A 25592-nucleotide genomic window follows, 5' to 3' on the forward strand; every position below is an offset into this window, starting at 1 on the left:
TAGAGATGCCCCTCTCCACGGTTGCCCCCTATGTCTGCTTAGGTGATTTAAGGTAGACAGCCAACCTATAATTAACTGTCCTGCGGTATTTGAAGTAAGGCATAAAGTCAGTTACTTCCTTGGTGTTCTGGGCACAGCTACGCGCCTCAGTAGGATGTTGCCGTTCTCCGGGCACGACTCCTACTGGCTCTCCTTTGTGCTTGATCTCGTTTCTCACTGTCCACAATATCCTTCACTTCGTGTCCTTTCTTTAGATGCCGCCGCAAGGTAGTGCAGGCGCGACTCCGTAATGTTCTGCCTTGTCGCTAGATACCTGCCAGGTTCCCACGCCTGACAGGGACCCCCCTGAATCTTCCGCGCAACACCCCCTGCCACGGGATGTTGCCTGGACAAAACCCAGTCAGCTTCTCTCTAACTTCCTATCCAACCCCTAGTTTTACCAGTGTGTGGAGTGGCCTAATAAATAGAACCTTTTGCTCCCCCTAGTGGCCGGAGTGTGAAGTGTACTGTGTGCTGGTGATACCTGGTCAGGTGAACTCCTTTAGTGCCATCAGACGTACCATTACTCCCCTTAGTGGCAGAGCGACACTACTGCAACGACCAGGTCTCCGGGGCGCTGCATAAGCATGGAGACAGCAGAGGCCTGTGGCTAAAGCATGAGTGTTCTGCACCACACACACTGCAAATATGGATTTTTATGGAGCCAGGGTGACATGAGGCAGCGTTTCGACCATGACTACTGCCCTGTGTCCTTATCTGTCAGGGAAACTAAAAGCAAGTAAAAGCAAAACAGTGCAAAATTTCAAATTTGCAGCCAAAAATGCATCCATTGACGTAAAAAAAAATTAAAAATTGTTCACCCAGGTGAATAACCCCTTTAACAAACTGATATAAAGTGGAGTCGCCTCATGATCCACACATTCAACACGTCTGACACTTTCCATCAGGAAGTGGTATATCATGTCTCATCCTGCTGTCTGGTGAACATTATGTCTTTCTGCGAATGTCTTGGTGTTGAAAACAAGCAATACTGGTGGTCAGGTTTCTGCTGGTTGAAAAATCAGTCTCATTTCATTGTTCTCATCCCAGTCATGAAGATGCTTGACTGTCACAAGCCTAAAGATTTTGCACTTAAATTGTTTACCAAAACCCTGTTGTCAAAGTTGGTAAAATGCTTGTGCATTTGCTCTATGAAGCTAAGGACTGAGTGATTTTGTTCTTTATCTTTGTTCTGTTATTATTTGCCATACACATGTGCTGACCTATTAAAGTCTGTTAATTTCAACATTTGCTACTCTATGCGTATTAATTGAATACCAGTTGCATTATTTAACTGTGATTATGGTTTGTCAAACACAAATTAAAAATAAAAACTTCAGATTGCTTTATTTTCTTTAGAAAATGGATGTACGTGTTCACTTATTGCTATATTCAGGCATTCTTACATTCTGCACAGAAATAACTCACATGTGCTTTACATAAATATTTACTAAAATAAGAACATGTAATATTTGTTTTATCACAGGAAGATGGACAAATGCTGCATCTTTTCCTTTTTAGGCTTTTTTCAGTGCTGGCGGAGGCCGTGGGTTCGCGTTGTTGAGCATGGTGCAGGATACAGGTTACTATGGCTGCTGCTCCTTCACTTCAGGGTTTTACTTTTCTTCCTAAAATAGATGGCATAACAAGCAACTTTCCTAATTGTTCTAGAAAGAGTCTTTGTTTATGCTGTTTATTGGCGTTCCAATCAGGGTTTATTTCAGGCCAAAAAATAATCAACAATGTTATAACATAAAACCATTGGCCACCGACTGGTTTTGCATTTGGTTTCATACGGAGCTATTAGTTAATCTAGTGCATCCCCTTTGCCCCTTTGGTGCAATTATAATCTAATATCATCTGTGGCTTTTTGTCATCTCGACTACTTACTGCATTGTCATGGTGCATCGTGCTCATCAGAATCACTTTTTTGGGGGAAATGTAAGAAGCCACTGTCATTTCTCCAGTAAGGTAAAATGAAACAAACCCAAACACCAGTATTATGGATGCACCAGGGAGACCAAACCAGATAATAAAATAATATCTTTATTAACTAATAGTAGCAATACAGAAAAAAATAATTTTTAAAATAAAACAGACTGTTGTGCGAATCAGGACAGTATGTATAATAACAGTAAACCCATAAACACAATTCATATAAGTGCCACCAATGGGCATGTGCAAGGTAATGATTCCCCTTTAAGGAATATAGGCAATTCCCTGAAATTCTTCTGTCATTGTGCCAGAAAAAAGTTTAAAAAAATATATATAACAAATATAAAAAATAAAAAATATACAAAAACAATATATAAACAAAGTATATAGCAAAAAAGCCGTGCAAAATTGCAGCAAGTAATATAAAGTGCTTAAGGCCGGGGTCACACTAGCATATTGCATCCAATGCGAGATCATCGGATGCAATATGCTAATGACCCTCGGCTCCTGCTCGCAGCAGAGCAGGAGCCGAGTGTCATGCGTCTGTGCTCCGATTCTCTCGCACAGGGAGGATCGGAACACAGCTGCGGAGGAGGCGGAGAAATGAATTTCTCCATTTCTTCCATTGCTGGGGTTCGCATGCTGCGATTGTCTCGGACCGAGGAAAACGGCCAACAAAAAGTGGACTAGTGGGAGCTGCCCCATATGTTAACTTTGGTCTGAGTGCAATGCGATTTTTTATCGCATTGCACTCGGTCGTTTAAAAGGCCAGTGTGACGCCGGCCTAAGTGTGGAAATAGATTCAGGGAGGAATCCTCACATGTGCACAGGGAAATCCCTGAGAGCTGTGCAAAGCTGCAGAATCACAAAGTGCAATGTGCTGAAAAAGTGACTCAGGAAAAAAATATCAGGGGAAGATACTATTGGAGAATTACCTTAGGGTGTCTCACTGTCCTGTAAACGCACACACACCCGACGCGCGTTTGGGAAATCACTTCCTTCGTCCCTTTTTTTTCCTTTGTCACTTTTTCAGCACATTGCACTTTGTGATTCTGCAGCTTTGCACAGCTCTCAGGGATTTCCCTATACACATGTGAGGATTCCGCCTTGAATCTGTTTCTACACCTAAGCACTTTATATTACTTGCTGCAATGTTGCATGGCTTTTTTGTGTGACCTCCACCCATTGCTATATACATTGTTTACATATTGTTTTTGTATATTTTTTATATTTGTTATATATATATTTTTAAACTTTTTTTCTGGCACAATGACACAAGAATTTCAGGGAATTGCCTATATTCCTTACAGGGGATTCATTACCTTGCACATGCCCATTGGTGGCACTTATATGAATTGTGTTTATGGGTTTACTTTTATTATACATACTGTCCTGATTCGCACAACAGTCTGTTTTATTTTAAAAATTATTTTTTTCTGTATTGCTACTATTAGTTAATAAAGATATTATTTTATAATCCAGTTTGGTCTCCCTGGTGCATCCATAATACTGGTGTTTGGGTTTGTGTCTGGTCATGAGTGGTTTCCACTTTTCTTTCTTGTTTTAACAACTAGGGCAATCACTACTATTAATATATATTAATTATATTGCTTTTTAAAAAAAATCTTTTATAGTTTTATATTGTTCCTAGGTGACTCAACTTTGTCTAAAGTAAGGTAAAATGTACTATGAACATTTCTTTTACCAAGGATACCTTGCGGCAGACTCAGGCTTGCTTTTTCTTACAGTGCCCGGCGTTGTAAGGTTTTGTTTTAGCAACAGCTGGCCCAGTTGGTGCTATGTTAAAAGTTGTCACATTTTGTCCTTGGTCCATACGTCAAATCTGAAACGACTCACATACCCGGATTCTTTTCAGTTTTTTCTCCAGGCTTTTTTCCTGTAAATACCTGAGCATTTAGAGCGTATGAACTGCTGCTGTCACAAAGTGTCTATATCTTGATGCCATACATTGCTGGCTTAGGCCGGGGTCACACTAGACCGTAATACGGACGAGTGCAATGCGATAAAAAATCGCATAGCATTCGTCCCAATGTTAATCAATGGGGCAGCTCCCATCAACCGATATTTTCTCGGCCGTATTCAGGATCCGAGTGAAATCGCAGCATGCTGCGATTGTCAGCGTTTCTCGGCCGAGAATCGCCAATGAAAGTCTATGGAAGCCACAAAAATACGGATCACACACGGACCAGCAGTGTGACTTGCGAGGAATACGCAGCGCTGTTAGAGAGAAAAGCCGGTAATTTAGTGCGGTGTACAGTAAAATCACACTGACAGCTTAGAATAGAATAGGTCGAATAAATGTGTACACATAGAATAGGTATATATATATATATATATATATATATATATATATATATATATATGTCAGTGAGACACATATATATATATATTAATATTTCTTCCAGTGCTAGACAGCTTTAAAGCCGGTAATTCAATTACCGGCTTTTGCTTTCTCCTTCCTAAAACCCGACATGATATGAGACCTGGTTTACATACAGTAAACCATCTCATATCCCCTTTTTTTTGCATATTCCACACTACTAATGTTAGTAGTGTGTATATGCAAAATTTGGCCGTTCTAGCTAGTAAATTAAGGGGTTAAATTGCTGAAAAAATTGGCGTGGGCTCCCGCACAATTTTCTCCGCCAGAGTAGTAAAGCCAGTGACTGAGGGCAGATATTAATAGCCTGGAGAGGGTCCATGGTTATTGCCCCCCCCCCCGGCTAAAAACACCTGCCCCCAGCCACCCCAGAAAAGGCACATCTGGAAGATGCGCCTATTCTGGCACTTGGCCACTCTCTTCCCATTCCTGTGTAGCGGTGGAATATGGGGTAATGAAGGGTTAATGCCACCTTGCTATTGTAAGGTGACATTAAGCCAAATTAATAATGGAGAGGCGTCAATTCTGACACCTATCCATTATTAATCCAATACTAGTAAAGGGTTAAAAATACACAAACACATTATTAAAAATTATTTTAATGAAATAAAAACAAAGGTTGCTTTAATATTTTATTGAACGCCCAATCCAATCACTGAAGACCCTCGTTCTGTAACCAAAAAAAATAATAAAGCAACAATATCCTTACCTTCCGCAGATCTGTAAAGTCCAACGATGTAAATCCATCTGAAGGGGTTAAAATATTTTGCAGCCACGAGCTTTGCTAATGCAGCAGCTCATGTCTGCAAAACCCCGGGGAATGTAGGTAAAGTAGGTCAATGACCTATATTTACCTGCATTTGCGGTGAGGCGCCCTCTGCTGGCTGTTCCTAGATCGTGGGAACTTTCCTAGAAAGCTCCCTGGCTCGAGTTCATATGAGGACAACCAGCAGAGGGCGCCCTCTTATGATCTCAAGCCTGGGAGCTTTCTAGGAAAGTTCCCACGATCTAGAAACAGCCAGCAGAGGGCGCCTCACCACAAATGCAGGTAAATATAGGTCATTGACCTACTTTACCTACATTCCCCGGGGTTTTGCAGACATGAGCAATGTTGCATTAGCAAAGCTCGTTGCTGCAAAATATTTTAACCCCTTCAGATGGATTTACATCGTTGGACTTTACAGACCTGTGGAAGGTAAGGATATTGTTGCTTTCTTATGTTTTTTTTGGTTACAGAACGAGGGTCTTCAGTGATTGGATTGGGCGTTCAATAAAATATTAAAACAACCTTTGTTTTTATTTCATTAAAATAATTTTTAATAATGTGTTTGTGTATTTTTAACCCTTTACTAGTATTGGATTAATAATGGATAGGTGTCAGAATTGACGCCTCTCCATTATTAATGTGGCTTAATGTCACCTTACAATAGCAAGGTGGCATTAACCCTTCATTACCCCATATCCCACCGCTACACGGGAATGGGAAGAGAGTGGCCAAGTGCCAGAATAGGCGCATCTTCCAGATGTGCCTTTTCTGGGGTGGCTGGGGGCAGGTGTTTTTAGCCAGGGGGGGCCAATAACCGTGGACCCTCTCCAGGCTATTAATATCTGCCCTCAGTCACTGGCTTTACCACTCTGGCGGAGAAAATTGTGCGGGAGCCCACGCCAATTTTTTCCGCCATTTAACCCTTTAATTTAATAGCTAGAACGGCCAAATTTTGCATAGACACACTACTGACATTAGTAGTGTGGAATATGCAAAAAAAAGGTGATATGAGATGGTTTACTGTATATAAACCAGGTCTCATATCATGTTGGGTTTTAGGAAGGAGAAAGCAAAAGCCGATAATTGAATTACCGGCTTTCTGCTACATCGCGCTGGATGAAATTTACTATATAAAGCTGAATGTGTGTGTGTGTGTGTGTGTATGTGTGTATGTCCGGGATTGGCATCTGCACCGTCGCAGCTGCAGCCACAAAATTTTGCACAGTCACACGTCTGGACCCCGAGAGCGTCATAGGCTATATTGTGAGGCGAAATTTTAACCCCGCGCGTTCCAATTCACCAAACAATTTTGCCCCTATCTACATAATGGGGAAAAAAGTGAAAGGAAAAGTGTTGGAGGAGTCGCAGCTACAGCCACAAAATTTTGCACAGTCACACATCTGGACCCCGAGAGCATCATAGGCTACGTTGTGAGGCAAAATTTTAACCCCACGCTTTCCAATTCACCAAACAATTTTGCCCCTATCTACATAATGGGGAAAAAAGTGAAAGGAAAAGTGTTGGAAGCGTTGCAGCTACAGCAACAAAATTTTGCACAGTCACATGTCTGGACCCCGAGAGCGTCATAGGCTATGTTGTGAGGTGAAATATTAACCCCGCGCTTTCCAATTCACCAAACAATTTTGCCCCTATCTACATAATGGGGAAAAAAGTGAAAGGAAAAGTGTTGGAGGCGTCGCAGCTACAGAAACAAAATTTTGCACAGTCACACGTCGGGACCCTGAGAGCGTCATAGGCTTCGTTGTGAGGTGAAATTTTAACCCCGCGCGTTCCAATTCACCAAACAATTTTGCCCCTATCTACATAATGGGGAAAAAGTGAAAGGAAAAGTGTTGGAAGCGTCACAGCTACAGCAACAAAATTTTGCACAGTCACACGTCTGGACCCCGAGAGCGTCATAGGCTATGATGTGAGGTGAAATTTTAACCCCGCGCTTTCCAATTCACCAAACAATTTTGCCCCTATCTACATAATGGGAAAAAATGAAAGGAAAAGTGTAGGAGGCAAATTGACAGCTGCCAGATGTGAACAAGGGGGACTTAAAGAATGAGAGCGATGGCGCCAAAGAGTATATACCATACAGTTGCTAAGGTGGGGCCTCGACATGGGATACTCACCACACACGGGGATATGAACACACACAAAATGCGCCACACATTACCACGTGCTTGAACACATATTACCCTCAGCACACATTTCACCACAAATACACCAACCTCGCCACATAAAAGTCAAAACACAAAAGTCGCCACTCAAAACTCGCCACGCGCAGAACTCGCCACATGCAAAAACTAGGCTCTTGCAAAACTCGCCACAAGTGCAAAATTCTCCTCATGAAAAACTCGCCACACGCAAAACTTGCACACACGGAAAAATTGCCACATGTACAAAAGTTGCAACACATGCAAAAGTTGCCTCACACAAAACTTGCACATACTCAAAAGGCACCACACATAATACTCGCAACGCGCAAAACTCGCCATGCGCAAAACTTGCTGCACACAACTTGCTACACTAACCTGTCACATGCAACTCGACACACAAAAAGTTGCTACACGCATGTTGCTACACAAAACTCATCTCACAAAAGTCGCTACATGCATGTCGCCACACGCAACTCAACACACACAACTTGACAAACGAAACTCGCCTTAAAACACACACAATTCTGGTATTATCCTTCAAAAATAAAAATCTGATTAATAAGCAGACAAACTACAACAATTGCACCATATAGGAAATACGGCAGCTGTCAGTCACATGACCTGTCTATTATGTGTATGTGTGAGCTAATATATACTGCCAGGGGGAGGGCTTCCTGTTGGCTGGGGATTTATCAGGCTGCCAATTTAGCTTACAAATACTGAGGTAAAAATACTGAGCAAATAACGTGTGAACGAGGTCTAATACAGGAGGAGATGACACACAGGTATATACTATATACAGGGGAGATGACACACAGATATATACTATATACAGGAGAGATGACACACAGGTATATACTGTATAGAGGAGGAGATGACATATAGGTACATATATATACAGGAGGAGATGACATACAGGTATATACTATATACAGGAGGAGATGACATACAGGTATATACTATATACAGGAGCAGATGACCTACAGGTATATACTATATACAGGAGGAGATGACATACAGGTATATGCTATATATAGGAGGAGATGACATACAGGTATATACTATATACAGAAGGAGATGACATACAGGTATATGCTATATATAGGAGGAGATGACAAACAGGTATATAATATATATACAGGAGGAGATGACACACAGATATATACTATATACAGGGGACATGACACACAGGTATATACTATATACAGGAGATGACATACGGTGTATACTATATATAAGGGAAATGACAAACATGTATATACTGAGGTGAAAATGAGAGGTGTGAGTGCAAAATCAGAGGAGTGAGGGAAAATAGTGGAGTGATCGGAAAATTACAGATGTGAGGTCGAAATGACAAGTGTTAGGGGGGAATTAGAGGAGTGAGGGGGAAAATAAGAGGAGTGAGGGGGAAAATGAGAGGTGTGAGGGAGAAAATGAGAGATCTGAGGGGGAAAATGTAAGATGTGATGGGGAAAATGAGAGGTGTGATGGGAAAATAAGAGAAGTGAGGTGCTATAACTAACCACAGATATTTACTATGCCCAGGCAACGCCGGGCTCTTCAGCTAGTATTAATATATATACATATGTGTCTACTGACATATATATATATATATATATATATATATATAGACAGTATATATGTTTTTTATTTTTATTCACATGGATCCCTTGTATAGCCGTATGTCGGTTTTGCAAGCCTGCGATAAAAACACGCAATACGGATTCCATACGGATTCCATACGGATGTCACACGGATCATTTGATGCGAGAAAATCGCATCCTCGCACTGCACACAGATCAATGTTTTGGTAACATTTGTGCGATTCTCGTCCGTCAAAAACGGTCCGTTTTTTTATACGTTGTGTGTGTCCCCGGCCTTACTCAGTATATATTGTGTGATCGGGCACCTTCCTCGGAATGCCACAAGTTGTTCATCCACAGTGATATTTTCACCAATATAGTATAATTTTAGAAGACTCTCTATCCATTTATCCCAAACTTCTCTAATAGCGGCTAGTTATTAGAGAATTATCTGATATTAGCAGAGGACTATTTTCCAGCCTGGCAGAAGGCTGCAAGTTCCAAATTATATATTTGTTTTTAGACTGAATTGCATCGTACTAGTTGTCTGGGTATCGTGCCTCATCAGATTCATCTTCAGAATCAGAATCCTTGTTACCACTTTCCCACCTCTTATGTGATCCGCAATCTTCACTCTCTCCAGTTGGATATCTTCTTCAAAATATGAGGTGTTGGCAAGCTTACAATTCAGCTTCACTCAATGGACGTCTTCGCCACATTTTATCCAACTATCGAAACAATGGGCACTCACGACTTTCAAGGGATAAAATCAGTGTTGTGGAATAAAATAGCACTATATAAATAAACAATAATAATAATAAAATCACAGCAAACACTTACCAGTGTAGAAACAATAACATCTTATATGCTACAGGGAAACAGACTTGCACAGACCTGTACTCAAATTTACCTGCAGTAACTTGCAAATGTATTGAGCGCACGGACCTGCAGGAACTAGAGAAATCAATAACCAATAGTAGATGCAATAAATAATCCACAATGATATTATAAAACATTTATGTGACTTACAATCTGGCAGCAGATCTGTTGAAAACACTCTCAGTCGTATTGACCCGAACAGTGAATATGTAACAATCATTATTTCATACAAAAAAAGTAATTAAAAAAACACTCATAATAACAACACCTACAATAAACAAACTCAACTAACCACGATCCTCATAATAAATAATCTGCAGCTTCACAAACTTTTTATTCTGTCAAATAGACCCGAACAGTACAGCAGGGTTTATGAGTTGTGCACAGATCTGAAAATTAAAGATAAAAGCTGTGAGAATATTTGATTCAGATCAATCAAGTTTGAAATCTACTGAAACATAGGTAGACAGTTCTCAAATGTAAAAAACAGTCCATCAAGTTCCAAAGGAAGGCAAAACAATCCTCTAGGTCACATTCAGTGACCTGTTTCACTCATACTAGTTCTATCCATGTTTTTGACGAATTGAACTCATATCCATTATAATTTATAGAACTGTTCACATGTCCATGTGTTTTTTCTAATAACTCCCCATGACAGCACACAGGAGGAGGATGTCAGCTTATCCTAATAGGGACAGGAAACATGAAAGAGGTCAAATAGCCCCTCCTACCTCCATTCCCCAGTGCTTTTCCTGTCCCTATAGGGATGAAGAGGTCATCCTCGGAGCTCTGTGCCGGTGGCAGAGACTGGACTTTTACCTTAGCCGGGTAGCTGGAGATTGGTCGGTTCCCACTCCCTCTCCTCAGTACTGCTCCTGTCTCCTCAGGACTCAGGATGTATTCCCCCGTCCACACCTTTGGGTAAGGTCCAGGGAGTTCTCAGGCAGGAGGTCTCTCTGAGCTCTCGGTGCCCATCTCCTTCCCCCTGTTCCAGCTGGCGGACTGCTGTGATGTGATGGGGCTTCTTCTGGCTTTCCTCGCTGTAAATTCCACGGTCCTGGCGGCTGTTTTTTGCATTCCAGGGTGGAATGCAGTGGGAAATTAGAACAGAGGACTCCACTGAAGGATTCCACTAACCAGGGACACCGGGGGGAGGAGCCTCTCAGTTTGGAGGTAGCCGCTGGCCCGTTCGCCCTATTTAATGAGCCCCGGACAGAAGATCAAGTAAGGTAGGACAAATGGTAGCAAGGAGTCTGATCCTTCCCGCTCTGCGTCTGTGGAGCTCAGCACTATTCCAATCCCTGTGAGTATTCATGCACTGGGTCTCCTACAGGGTGCAGGTATGATACTGAGATCATTTCTACCTTCTCCTCTCTTTCAAGGGGACAAGGATCCTGCACCCAGGAGAAAATCCAAGGTAACTTACTGCAAATGTGCTTTATGTGTCAAAAGACTCTCCTCCTCACATGGCAAACCCTTATGTCAGGAGTGTATTGAGAAAGTTTTGAAGGAGGAACAGCCATCCTTAAGAGAGGACATTAAAAGCATTGTATGTCAGGAAATACTAGCTTCCCTGGCATCCTTCTCCCAGCTAATACCAGCCCCTAGTGCTCCTCCAGCAGCGAAAAAGAGAAAAATTCTGTAGGAAGATGATACGGACTCCCAGGAATCAATGCCGGAGGAGTTCCAGGAAGAAGGTGAACTGAGTTCTGACCCAGAGTCCCAGGAGAGGAGGTACTTTTTTTCCGCAGTGAACATGGAGGAGCTCATCACGGCATACAGAAAAACCATGGAAGTGGAGGAAGAAAGGTCAGCATGTTCGGTGCAAGAGAAGATGTTCGGAGGCCTTTGATCCAAAAAGAAGCTATTTTTCCCCATACACAAGAATATCCAGGAGATGGTGCTGGAAGAGTAGGAGACTCCAGAGAAGAGACTAAGCACTCCTTCAGAATTGAAGGATAAATTCCCAGTCGATGAAGAGACTGCAAGATGCTTGTCTGAGGTACCGAAAGTGGACATTCAAGTTGCTCGTATAGCCAAGAAGACAACCTTGCCATTTGAGGATTCCTCTCAGTTGAAGGATCTCCTGGAGCACAAAATGGAGAGTCTCCTCAAGAAAACCTGGGAAGTGTCAGCAGTCTGGCTAAACACAAATGTGGTCTCTAGATTGGTCACTAGATCAATGTCTCGCTGGTTGGGGCAGCTGGAGGAACACCTGGCATCAGGGACCCCCAGAGAAGAGATCCTCGCCTCACTTCCCCTCCTCCAAAATGCTACAGCCTTCCTGGCTGATGCCTCAGCAGAATCCCTAAGGGCGGCTAAATCAGCAGCCCTAACTCAGCAATACATGCCCTGTGGCAGAGATCTTGGAGCAGGGACGTAGCTTTTAAAATCAAACTATGTTCATTCCCCTTTAAAGGGAAATATATGTTCAGGCCGGCTTTGGATGAGTTACTAAAGAAAGTGTCAGACAAAAAAAGTCGCTACCGGAGCCAAAGAATACCAAAAAGGATGCCAAAAAGAGATCCTTTCAGCCCCCACAGGAGCAGCCTTCCCAATATCGAGGCAAAGGGAAGGCAGGAAGATGGAGTTACCCCAAAGGAGGCCGGGACAGAAATCTTTTTCTCTCCCAGGACCAGTGTCGCAGTAAACTATGACGCCCAGAGAAAAATAGGAGGTCGCATTTCTCACTTGCTCCCAAAATGGCAAGACATATCTACCAACCCATGGGTCCTAAGATCCATCCAGAAGAGGTGAGAATAGAATTTACCTCCTACCCTCTGCAGAGAGTAAGAGTGACACAGATACTTCAGACCGCCCTGGAGTCAAGCCTCAAGGAACTACTAGCTTCAGAGGCAATTTATCTAGTCCCAGAAAGAGAGAGAACATGGGTCACTACTCCAGGCTCTTTTTGATAAAAAAAAATAGATCCCACCAAATTATAATAAATCTGAGGCCTCTAAACCAGTATATCTGGTACAGAAGATTCAAGAAGGAGTCAGTCAGATCGGCAGTTCCCCTGATAGGGAAAGATTTTGCCATGGCAACAATCGATCTACAGGACGGCATATTATTATGTTCTGATTCACCCCAACCATCAGAGGTTCCTGAGATTCACAGTGACCCAAGGGGAACGGGTGCTTCATTCCCAATTCAACGTGCACCCGTGGTCTATCATCAGCACCCCGAATTTTCACAAAAATTATGTCGGAAGCCATGGCCCATGTCAGAGATCAGCAGATTTGTATCGTCCCATATCTCGACGACTTTCTTCTAGTGGCACAGTCAGCGCAAGTGTTACAGGGGCACATGCACATGATGTCTCAGATACTGACGTCTCTGGGATGGTTGATAAATCTGCATAAATCAGATGTCGCTCCCTCCACAAAGAAAATCTTCTTGGGAGTCCTCCTGGACTCACGTGCACAAACATCCTTTTTGTCCAGAGAAAAACAGATCCAACTGAGGGCAAAGATAAACATCCTGTGAAGCAGAAGATTGGTGTCCATGAGGTTTGCCTTGTCAGTCCTCTGCTCCATGACATCTTATATCCAGACAGTAGCCTGGGCCCAGGCACACATCAGAGACCTGCAAAGTTATATACTGGCAGAATGGGACAGTTCCCCCACTTCACTGGAGAGGAAGGTATCAATACCAGCCCAGATACGAGCCACGTTGTCCTGGTGGGACAAACCAAGGAAACTGAACAACAGGGTGCCTTGGGTTCAGACCCTGCTAGTCACCATAGAGGTGGATGCCAGCAAGAGAGGTTGGGGGGCCATTGTCTCCCAGACATCCCTTCCAGGGTCTCTGGCCAGTCAAAGTCAGCAGACAGTCTTTGAACTTCAGGGAATTGAAGGTGGTGGAAGAGACCCTCAGGACAGCTAGTTCAATAATCCAAGGTGCCCATGTGAGTCTACTCGGACAATGTAACCATGATTGCACACCTCCGACACCAGGGAACTTCAAAGTATGAGGAACTTAAAGCCATCTCAGCAAGAATATTCTCTTGGGCTGAAAAACATCTTCTTTTGGTGTCAGCCCTTCACATAAAGGCAGCAGACAACAAGCAAGCCAACTTCCTGAGCAAAAGAGATGTCCACCCGGGGGAGTGGAGTCTGAATCCAGAGGTGTTTCAGATGTTCGCCAAACAATGGGGTTACCCAGAGGTTGACCTATTTGCAATCCACCAGAATACACAGGCGACCTACTATTATTCACTAAACCCAGCAGACAGATGACTAAGCATAGACACCTTGGCCCACTAATGGCAATTCAAGTTGGCCTACACCTATTCGCTGATTCCTCTCTTGCCAAGAACTCTTCAGAAAATAAGAGACGAGCAGACCAAGGTCATTCTGGTGGCACCCCTCTGGCCAAAGAGAAGCTGGTACAGCACCATATACAGCCAAAGTATAGACGGTGCTCTAATCTTTCCACCAATCAGGGATCTCCTACACCAGGGACCAGTCTATCACCCGAACAGAGAGAACTTGCATCTGGCAGCTTGGCTTCTAAGTTCTCAATCCTACAGTCAAAGGGTCTATCGGCCCGAGCCATCAACACACTTCAGAAAAGTAGGAAGCTGATGACTAACGCAATATACCAGAAGACCTGGAAAAAGTTTGTGTCATGGTGTGCACCAGAATGGCCAGATCCCGGACAAGCCAATATCACCCGGATCCTAGATTTTCTGCTGGATGGGTTAGAGAAGGGATTTAGACCCAGTACTCTTAAAGTACAGGTGGTGGCATTGGGCTCATACTTTGACCAGGCCCTTGCAGAACACCGATGGATAAAGCAATTCATGACAGCTGATAAAGAAGTGGTTAATTTCCATTTTCTGAATAAAATAGCAGAAAATAATATTATGCAAGAATGGCCTGTGTTCCAGTTATCATCTGTCTACAAGCAAACAATTGCCCGAACATTCTACATGGCCGAGCTCATCTCTTCCCAGAATTTGTCAAGGACATGTTGATACACAACTCCATCCTAGAGCAATCAGTCTGGTTCCCGCTTTGGACCTCAACATTGTCCTGACAGGATTAATGCCCCCACTGTTTGAGCCCCTGCCGGCTGTAATGTTGGACAGGTTGTCCTGGAATATGGCATTCCTGGTTGCAATCACAACGGCCAGGCGAATAGGGGAGTTACAGGCTCTCTCAATAGAAGAGCCCTACCTGAGGAAATTGGAAGACCGGCTAGTGTTCCGTCTAGATCCCTCATTTCTACCAAAGGTGGTTTCCGATTTCCACAGGAATCAGGACATAATAGTACCTTCTTTTTGCCAGAATCCAAAAAACAAGAAAAAAGATTTCATTCTCTTGATGTAAGGAGAGCAGTCTTACATTATCTCCACATAACCAAGGAGTGAAGGAAAGATAAGAACCTGTTTATTCAACCCTATGGCCGGAACTGGGGAAAAAATGTATCCAAGACTACAATGGCAAATTTGATCAAGAGAGCAATTATTGAAGCTTATCAGATTCAGAATTGCACACCTCCAGACAGGTTCACAGCTCATTCCACCAGAGCAGTAGTGGTTTCATGGGCGGAAAAAGCCAGCACCTCCATCGAGCAGATATGCAAAGCTGCTACCTAGTCCTCTGTCCAGTTTTTATCAAACATTATAGACTTGACTTAACATCCGTCAGAGATCTGATATTTGGGAGAAAGATTCTCCAGGTGGTTGTCCCTCCCTAAAGCATTAGTCTTTGGTATTCCTCCTGTGTGCTGTCGTGGGGGGTTATTAGAGAAAATAGAATTAGACTTACCGGTAATTCGATTTCTAATAACCTACCACAACAGCATGAGTAATTCCCAACCCTCTACTCAATTATTGGATGTAGTAGTAATAAATATACAGGTCCTTCTCAAAAAATTAGCATATAGTGTTAAATTTCATTATTTACCATAATGTAATGATTACAATTAAACTTTCATATATTATAGATTCATTATCCACCAACTGAAATTTGTCAGGTCTTTTATTGTTTTAATACTGATGATTTTGGCATACAACTCCTGATAACCCAAAAAACCTGTCTCAATAAATTAGCATATCAAGAAAAGGTTCTCTAAACGACCTATTACCCTAATCTTCTGAATCAACTAATTAACTCTAAACACATGCAAAAGATACCTGAGGCTTTTATAAACTCCCTGCCTGGTTCATTACTCAAAACCCCCATCATGGGTAAGACTAGCGACCTGACAGATGTCAAGAAGGCCATCATTGACACCCTCAAGCAAGAGGGTAAGACCCAGAAAGAAATTTCTCAACAAATAGGCTGTTCCCAGAGTGCTGTATCAAGGCACCTCAATGGTAAGTCTGTTGGAAGGAAACAATGTGGCAGAAAACGCTGTACAACGAGAAGAGGAGACCGGACCCTGAGGAAGATTGTGGAGAAGGACCGATTCCAGACCTTGGGGAACCTGAGGAAGCAGTGGACTGAGTCTGGTGTGGAAACATCCAGAGCCACCGTGCACAGGCGTGTGCAGGAAATGGGCTACAGGTGCCGCATTCCCCAGGTAAAGCCACTTTTGAACCATAAACAGCGGCAGAGGCGCCTGACCTGGGCTACAGAGAAGCAGCACTGGACTGTTGCTAAGTGGTCCCAAGTACTTTTTTCTGATGAAAGCAAATTTTGCATGTCATTCGGAAATCAAGGTGCCAGAGTCTGGAGGAAGACTGGGGAGAAGGAAATGCCAAAATGCCTGAAGTCCAGTGTCAAGTACCCACAGTCAGTGATGGTGTGGGGTGCCATGTCAGCTGCTGGTGTTGGTCCACTGTGTTTCATCAAGGGCAGGGTCAATGCAGCTAGCTATCAGGAGATTTTGGAGCACTTCATGCTTCCATCGGCTGAAATGCTTTATGGAGATGAAGATTTCATTTTTCAGCACGACCTGGCACCTGCTCACAGTGCCAAAACCACTGGTAAATGGTTTACTGACCATGGTATTACTGTGCTCAATTGGCCTGCCAACACTCCTGACCTGAACCCCATAGAGAATCTGTGGGATATTGTGAAGAGAAAGTTGAGAGACGCAAGACCCAACACTCTGGATGAGCTTAAGGCCGCTATTGAAGCATCCTGGGCCTCCATAACATCTCAGCAGTGTCACAGGCTGATTGCCTCCATGCCACGCCGCATTGAAGCAGTCATTTCTGCCAAAGGATTCCCGACCAAGTATTGAGTGCATAACTGAACATTATTATTTGTTGTTTTTTTTGTTTGTTATTAAAAAACACTTTTATTTGATTGGATGGGTGAAATATGCTAATTTATTGAGACAGGTTTTTTGGGTTATCAGGAGTTGTATGCCAAAATCATCAGTATTAAAACAATAAAAAGACCTGACAAATTTCAGTTGGTGGATAATGAATCTATAATATATGAAAGTTTAATTGTAATCATTACATTATGGTAAATAATGAAATTTAACACTATATGCTAATTTTTTGAGAAGGACCTGTAGTGCTTACCGTGGGCACACTCCAATGGGGGAGGGAAGGAGAGAGTAGCAGGCTGAAGCGGAGGTGTGAAGAGACACAGACAAGGACCTGGCAGGTCACGTGACCAGAACGGGAAGGTCCTAAAGACAAGAGCTAGAACCCAAGAGTACTGGGGGGAGCAAGGCTGGAAATAAGAGCTGGCAATGCCGGGAGCGGAGTCAGACAATCCAAGGTCAGTAACAGGAGGACAGTGCAAGACAAAAGGAGTGAGACAAAAACATAGTTAGGCGTCAAGCTGGAGTCAATTAACAATAGAAGGGAACAACGAAGTACAGAACCAACAGGCAATAGCAAAGTGGGGGACAGACCGGGTCAGCAACAGGAAATATTCACGCAGAGCAGGCACAAGGCACAAACACACAAAACTCCAAGGTCAACTTAACTCAGCCGAGGGCAGGAGTATAACTGATAAGGACTGGAGCTAACCATAGCTATAAAAAGACCTCCCAGAACCAGAAAGAGGCCACAAATAATTAACCCCTGGCACGTCAATCTGAAAACTACCATAGGATCACGACAGTACCCCACTCTCAACGGGGGGCCCCCGGACCTCCAGGCCTCTCCGAATGCATGGCATTAAATGTTTGGACCAGACGATCTGCATGTAGCAAGTGAGCAGGGACCAACAAGCGATCCTCCGGCCCATACCCCTTCCAGTGAACTAGATATTGCAAGGAGTGATGCACCAACCGAGAATCCACGATATGTCCAACCTCATACTCCATGTGACCCTCTACTAACACCGGAGGAGCCATGGACCAAGGATCCTCTTTGACTGATCCCAATGGTTTCAACAGGGATTTATGGAATACATTAGATATTTTAAACGTGACAGGAAGACGCAACCTAAATGCCACCGGGTTAACTATTTTCACAATCTTGTATGGACCAATGAATTTTAATTAATTAATTGAGCCCTGGAGATGTTCCGGTGAACTTCAGTCCACAGATCTTTTAACTGCTGAACGGATCTCTCCGACCCTGGGCACCCAGAATCTAATCGCGAAAATTCCCCAAAATGTGGACTAAACCCATAGTTGACCAAAAATGGGGACATACCGGTGGATTGATTCACCCGATTGTTAAAAACGAAGTCAGCCAAAGGTAGAGCATCACACCAGTCATCCTGTCATGAAGTGACTGTCCTGGCATGACACAACCCGACGAGGGGACGTCAGAAAATGGCAAAACACACAAGGGTACACCGGGGACACAATAACAATGCAAGGTAAGGTAAGAAAAACACCACAGGGAAAAGGAAACACAAAACAACACTTAGCTTTTCTCTGCTGAAATGCATCACACAGCAGAGTAAGGCACCAAGTTACAGCATTCAACTGAAGTACCACTGAACCAGCAACCTCCATTCTTCAGCACGGTTGGTATCCAAAAGGACTTGTATAAACAACAGTCAGCTGATGCATCAGGTGACCTTTTCAAGGAAGGTAGGAGTGGTCACCAACCACATCAGCAGACTAGGTAGCAATGTAATTACACCAGCGGCGTGGCCACCGGGGGCAGACATTAACCCCCGATGATCTGAAAGGAAAAAAGTTTTAATATGAAACGCCAAATCTGCCAAATCATGTCTGACAGAGGTCAAACACCTAAGAATCTGTTCCAGGGATTGATTCATACATTCAGTCTGGCCATTGATCTCCGGTCGATATGCAGAAGAGAAAGAAAACAAAATGATAAATTTCTTACAGAATGCCCTCCAAAACTTGGCCACAAACTGAACACCTCTGTCAGACACCAAATTCAGGGGTACCCCATGCAGGCGGACAACATGCTACGCAAACAACCTAGACAAAGTTTTAGCTGAGGGCAAAGCTGCCAAGGGAACAAAATGAGCCTGCTTGGAAAACCTGTCCACCACTACACATATCACAGTATTGCTCCTGGAATGCGGGAGGCCAGTGACAAAGTCCATAGACAGATGAGTCCATGGCCTATCAGGAACCGGCAAAGGCACCAATTCCCCAACTGGCCTGCCACGGGAGCTTTTGAAACGGGCACAATCCCCACATTTAGATATTAATTTTTTGACATCAGAACCTAGTAAGGGCCACCAAAAAACCCTGGCCATCTTACCTTGCACAGGCGTGTACTATGGAGGACAGAGAATGAGCTTCAATCCAATATTGCAGCCAGCATGCAGCCAGCGGGTAAGGAAAGGGTGAATCAAAAACCCCAAAACCCCGCCTCCATGGCTAAAGATTGTTCCCTCCAAATTCAGGTGACAGTGTCCCTTTAAGATCTAGTGTTTTCACCCAGTCTGCAATCGCCTGCACCTTCTTGGGATCCAAGCGAAACCCCTCACAGGAGACAATAAGACCCAAAAAAGATAGCTCTTGAACAAAAAACGAGCATTTTTCCAATGTAACAAACAATTAATTTTCTTTGGAGAACTATTCTTAGATGTTGTAAATGAGTCTGACTGTCCGGGAAATACACTAAAATGTCATCCATATAAATACTAACAAAGAAGCCTATGAGGTCCGCGAACACCACATTAATAAAATTTTGAAAAATTGCAGGAGCATTAGTGAGTCCAAATGGCATGACCAGATTATCAAAGAGTCCTTCTGATGTGAGGAATGCCGTTTTCTACTCATCCCCCTCCCAAACTCTTATCAGATTTGTAAGCCCCCCGAAGATCTAATTTGGAGAACCATTTGGCCCCTGATAACTGGTTACACAAATCTGAGATAAGAGGAAGAGGGTAGGTGTTTCTGAGGCAATGTGCACACGTTCAGTATTTGTCGCATTTTTTTTCGCATTTTTTCGATATAAAAACGTGATAAAAACGCAAAAAAAACGCAGAAAAAAACAGCTTACATATGCCTCCTATTATTTACAGTGTATTCCGCAGTTCTTGTGCAAATGTTGCATTTTTTTCCGTGAAAAAATCGCATTGCGGAAAAAAAGCAACATGCTCATTCAATTTGCGGAATTGCGGGGATTCCGCACACCTAGGAATGCATTGATCTGCTTACTTTCCGCATGGGGCTGTGCACACCATGCGGGAAGTAAGCAGATTATGTGCGGTTGGTACCCAGGGTGGAGGAGAGGAGACTCTCCTCCACGGACTGGGCACCATATAATTGGTAAAAAAAAAAAAGAATTAAAATAAAAAATAGTGATATACTCACCTTCAATGGCCCCGGAGTCTTCCCGCCTCTCAGCAGTGCATGCTGCCACTTCCGTTCCTATAGATGGTGTGTGAAGGACCTGCGATGAAGTCGCCGTCTTGTGATTCGTCGCGTGACCGCTCATGTGACCGCTCACGTGACCGCGACGTCATCAAAGGTCCTGCACACACACACCATCTATAGGAACGGACGCCGCTGAGGAGATCGGCTGTTTGCAGGTGAGTATAACCATTTTTTTATTATTTTTAAACATTCTATCTTTTACTATTGATGTTGCATAGGCAGCATCTATAGTAAAAAGTTGGTCACACTTGTCAAACACTACAGATCGCTTGGAAAACTTTAGCATTCTGTAAGCTAAATTCGCTTGCAAAATGTAAAAAAAAAACGGGAAAAAACGGTAAAAACGCCAAAAAAAAATGCGGATTTCTTGCAGAAAATTTCCGGTTTTCTTCAGGAAATTTCTGCAAGAAATCCTGACGTGTGCACATACCCTTACAGTTATTTTGTTGAGTTCCCAAGGCAGGGACGCAGACCACCATCTTTTTTCTTGACGAAAAAGAACCTGGCAGCCACAGGAGAAACGGAAGGCCGTATATCCCCTTACGGAGGCTTTCTGCAATATACTCCTTCATGGCTAACCGCTCAAGACCGGACAAATTGAACAGACGAGCTTTCAGTAACTTAGTCCCCAGGGCTAACTCAATAGCACAATCAAAGGGTCTATGAGGTGGTAAATCCTCTGCCTCGCCTTCGGAAAACACGTCCTCGAAGTCTTTCAGGTACTCCGGAATACCTTTCAGACTGACAGACGACACAGAGACAGATTTGACTGGTTCAGATAATAATGCAGCTTCACAACAATGGTTAACACAGTTAGGACCCCATTGGGCAATCTCCCCCATCTCCCAACTGATGATAGGGTTGTGGTGTCGTAACCAGGGCATGCCCAACACCAAGCCGGTAGGTAAATTCTCCAAAACAAAACAACTTATTTTCTCAGTGTGATCAGAGCCCACTTTGAATGAGAAGACTTCCGAGACGTAAGAAATCTCTTCTTTGGTGAGAGCTTATAGCCCTCCTTAAACACTCTGAATTCTCTTTTATTACCAGAAAACATATCTGGTAACTTGCCCGGCGGTTCAGGAGAAACTAAAGCAGCGTCCTTAACTCCCGCACCCTGAGTCCCTGAGGCCAGAGCCCTCTGAACAGTATCTGCAACCTGCTGGTGGACTGAACTAGGGCATGCTGCTCCAAGATTAGCATCTGAGTCAGGTGTTTCTACTGCTCAGACAGACCCTGCATTGGGTCCTTACTACGGGGGGGAGAGGTACGGGTCAATTATAATGTAAGGAAACAGATAGTGTGCAGTGCATACACACTAGAGAAGGAGTGGACTGTACCAAAGAAGACTGTGCTTACAGTGCGCACACTCCAGAGGGGGAGGGAAGGAGAGAGTAGCAGGCTGAAGCGGCGGTATGAAGAGACACAGACAAGGACCTGGCGGGTTACGTGACCAGAGCAGGAAGGTCCTAAAAACAAGAGCTAGCACCCGAGAGTACTGGGGGGTGCAAGGCTGGAAATTAGAGGGGGCAACTCCGGGAGTAGAGTCAGACAAGCCAAGGTCAATAACAGGAGGACAGTGCAGGACAAAAGGAGTAAGACAAAACCGTAGTTAGGTGTCAAGCCAGAGTCAAGTAACAATAGAACCAAACGACGAAGTACAGGATCAACAGGCAATAGCAAAGTGGGGGAGAGACCAAGTCAGCAACAGGAAATATTCATGCAGAGCTGGCACAAGGCACAAACGCACAAAACACCAGTGTCAACTTAACTCAGCCGAGGGCAGGAGTATAACTGACAAGGACTCGAGCTAACCAAAGCTATAAAAGCCCTCCCGGAACCAGAAAGAGGCCACAAATAATTAACCCCTGGCACATCAATCCGAAAACTACCATAGGATCATGACACTGTGTGCTGTTGTGGTAGGTTATTAGAAACCGAATTACCGGTAAGTCTAATTTTATTTTTGTAGACAGTATATCTGCAAATTAATTAAGAAGAGATATATATTTTTATATTCTTATCATTTCATCCAAATTTTATAAATGGTTGGGAGAGGAGAGTGTAGGGGTATAAGAAGGAAAGAAATTTCTTTATTAGGTAAACCTAGGGAAGATGAAAGAAGGGAATAGAGGGAGGGATAGGAGAATAATACTAATATTGTAGTAATATTATTAACAATGGTTATAACATTAACCCCTTAACAACCAAGCAGTGGTTGTTAAGGGTACTTATTCCCTCATCGCCATTTTAAAACAGCAGTCGGGAATAAGGTAATAGCGGCGCCTAACCCTGCGGGTGTCAGCTGTACATGAAAGCTGACACCCTGCAGTATCGGCCCTGGCCAGTCGGGGCAGATTAACCCCTTAAATACCGATGTTAATCGCGACAGCGGTATTTAAGTTGTTGCATGGGGGACACAATACTCCCTTATTAACCATAGGACCCCCGAGATGAGAATCGCGGGTCTCGATGGTTACAATGGTACCCTGAGGTCATGTGATGACCCCAGGGTAGGGCGACCTGTGAGGTAGAGCTCTAAGTTGAGTCTCACAGGCACAGTCAGTGAGACACCAACAGTCTTATGCACTGCTGTGCACGAGTACTGCAGTGTATTAGACCAGTGATCAAATGGAAATTTATACATGTCCCACAGAGTAAAAAAGTGAAAAAAGTCAAATAAAACATGTAAAAAAATTAATAAAAAGTTGCACACAAATCACTAAAATAAGTTTCGCCACTCAAAATGCAGTAATTGTGATAAAACAAAAGTAAACCAAAATAAGTACACATAAATGATATCACGACGACCGTAAAACCCCTCTAAAAAACCGGCACATTACTTATTCTGTTTGGCAAACGGCGTAAAAGAAATTATAAAAAACATGCCAAAAATGTCGTTTTTTCATCATACTGACTCACAAAAAAGTGAATGAAAAGCAATCAAAAAGTCATATGTAAAAAAAAAATAAATAGTACAAATGAAAATGCCAAACCATCCCGCAAAAAACTTTCCCTAATATAGCCCATTCGGCAAAAAAATTTAAAAAGTTACAGCTCTCAGAATATGGTGATCGAAATCAAATTCAGTTTTGTAAAAAAATAGTTTTTAGTCTGTAAAAAAACAAAGCATAAAATAAACCATATAAATCTGGTATCGCTGAAATCATACTGACCCGACAAACAAATCAGTCTTATCACATGTATGCAGTCCTTGAGCAGCCGATCGAGGGTGCATACTGCTGTGCGAGATGTGAGCACGTTGTGCATTTGGAGACCCAGATTCTGACTCTAAATGTGCAGCTGGCAACACTGAGATCCATAGACAATATGGAGAGGAGTCTTCTGCTCACGGAGCAGACGCTCAATGGGACAGATGAGGGGGGGGATGGTGGGATGGAGCTGCAGGACAATGAAGTAGCAAGCTGGGTGACAGTTAGGAAGCGGGGTAGAGGGAAGAGTGCCAGGGAGGCTAGTCCTGATCTGGAACACCCCAATAAGTTTGCTAAGTTGGCAGATGAGGGGGGTGCCAGTACAGGGGTAGCACTGCTGCAGCCAGGCATGTCCTCTGAAAGCCGGAGGAGTGACTGCTCCAGTAAGGAGGGAAATAGGAGAGCAGGGCAGGCCAGACAGGTGCTGGTAGTGGGCGACTCAATTATTAGGGGAACAGATAGGGCAATCTGTCACAAAGACAGGGATCGTCGAACGGTGTGCTGCCTACCTGGCGCTCGAGTCCGACACATCGCTGATCGGGTGGACAGATTATTGGGAGGAGCTGGTGAGGACCCAGCGGTCATGGTGCACATTGGCACTAATGACAAAGTTAGAGGTAGGTGGAAGGTCCTTAAAGATGATTTCAGGGAATTAGGCTGCAAGCTGAAAGCAAGGACCTCCAACGTGGTATTTTCCGAAATACTGCCGGTACCACGTGCCACGCCAGAGAGGCAACGGGAGATTAGGGAGGTTAATAAGTGGCTCAAGAATTGGTGTAGGAAAGAGGGGTTTGGGTTCCTGCAGAACTGGGCCGACTTCTCAGTTGGCTACAGGCTCTACGCTAGGGACGGGCTGCACCTCAATGGGGAGGGTGCAGCTGTGCTGGGGGAGAGAATGGCTAGAAGGTTGGAGGAGTATTTAAACTAGGAATTGGGGGGGGTATTCAATTTATAGGAGGGGAAGATAGTGCAGACAGAGACCTGGGCACAAATAAGGAAGTTGGGGGTGGCGGTGGCATGGGGGGTGGGGTCAGAACAGTTAATAATTTAAGAAATAGAAGTACAGAGAGGAACATAAAGTGCATGTATACTAATGCCAGAAGCCTCGCCAATAAAATGGACGAATTAGAACTAATGTTGTTGGAGCATAATCATGACATGGTGGGGATATCTGAAACGTGGCTGGATGAGAGCCATGACTGGGCTGTTAACTTGCAGGGCTATAGCCTGTTCAGAAATGACCATACAGATAAGCGAGGGGGTGGGGTGTGTCTATATGTAAAATCGTCCTTAAAACCCATCCTGCGCGATAATATAGGTGAATTTAATGAAAATGTAGAATCCCTGTGGGTGGAGATAAGGGGAGGGAGAAAAAATAATAAATTACTGATAGGGGTTTGTTATAAATCTCCAAAAATAATGGAAGCAATGGAGAATATCCTCGTAAAGCAAATAGATGAAGCTGCGACTCAAGGAGAAGTCATTATTATGGGGGACTTCAACTACCCTGAAATAGATTGGGGAACAGAAACCTGCAGTTCCAGCAAAGGTAATCGGTTTTTGACAATTATGAGAGACAATTACCTTGTACAACTGGTTCAGGACCCAACAAGAAGGGGGGCACTGCTAGACCTAATATTAACCAACAGGCCAGACCGCATATCAAATATAAGGGTTGGGGGTCACTTGGGAAATAGCGATCACAAAATAATAAGTTTTCATGTATCCTTTAAAAAGATGTGTAGTAGAGGGGTTACAAGGACACTAAACTTCAGGAGGGCAAATTTCCAACGGATGAGAGAGGATCTTGGTGCAATTAACTGGGACGATATCCTGAGACACAAAAATACACAAAGTAAATGGGAGACGTTTATT

This window comes from Ranitomeya imitator, chromosome 3, assembly GCF_032444005.1.
Source record: "Ranitomeya imitator isolate aRanImi1 chromosome 3, aRanImi1.pri, whole genome shotgun sequence".
NCBI lineage: Eukaryota > Metazoa > Chordata > Amphibia > Anura > Dendrobatidae > Ranitomeya > Ranitomeya imitator.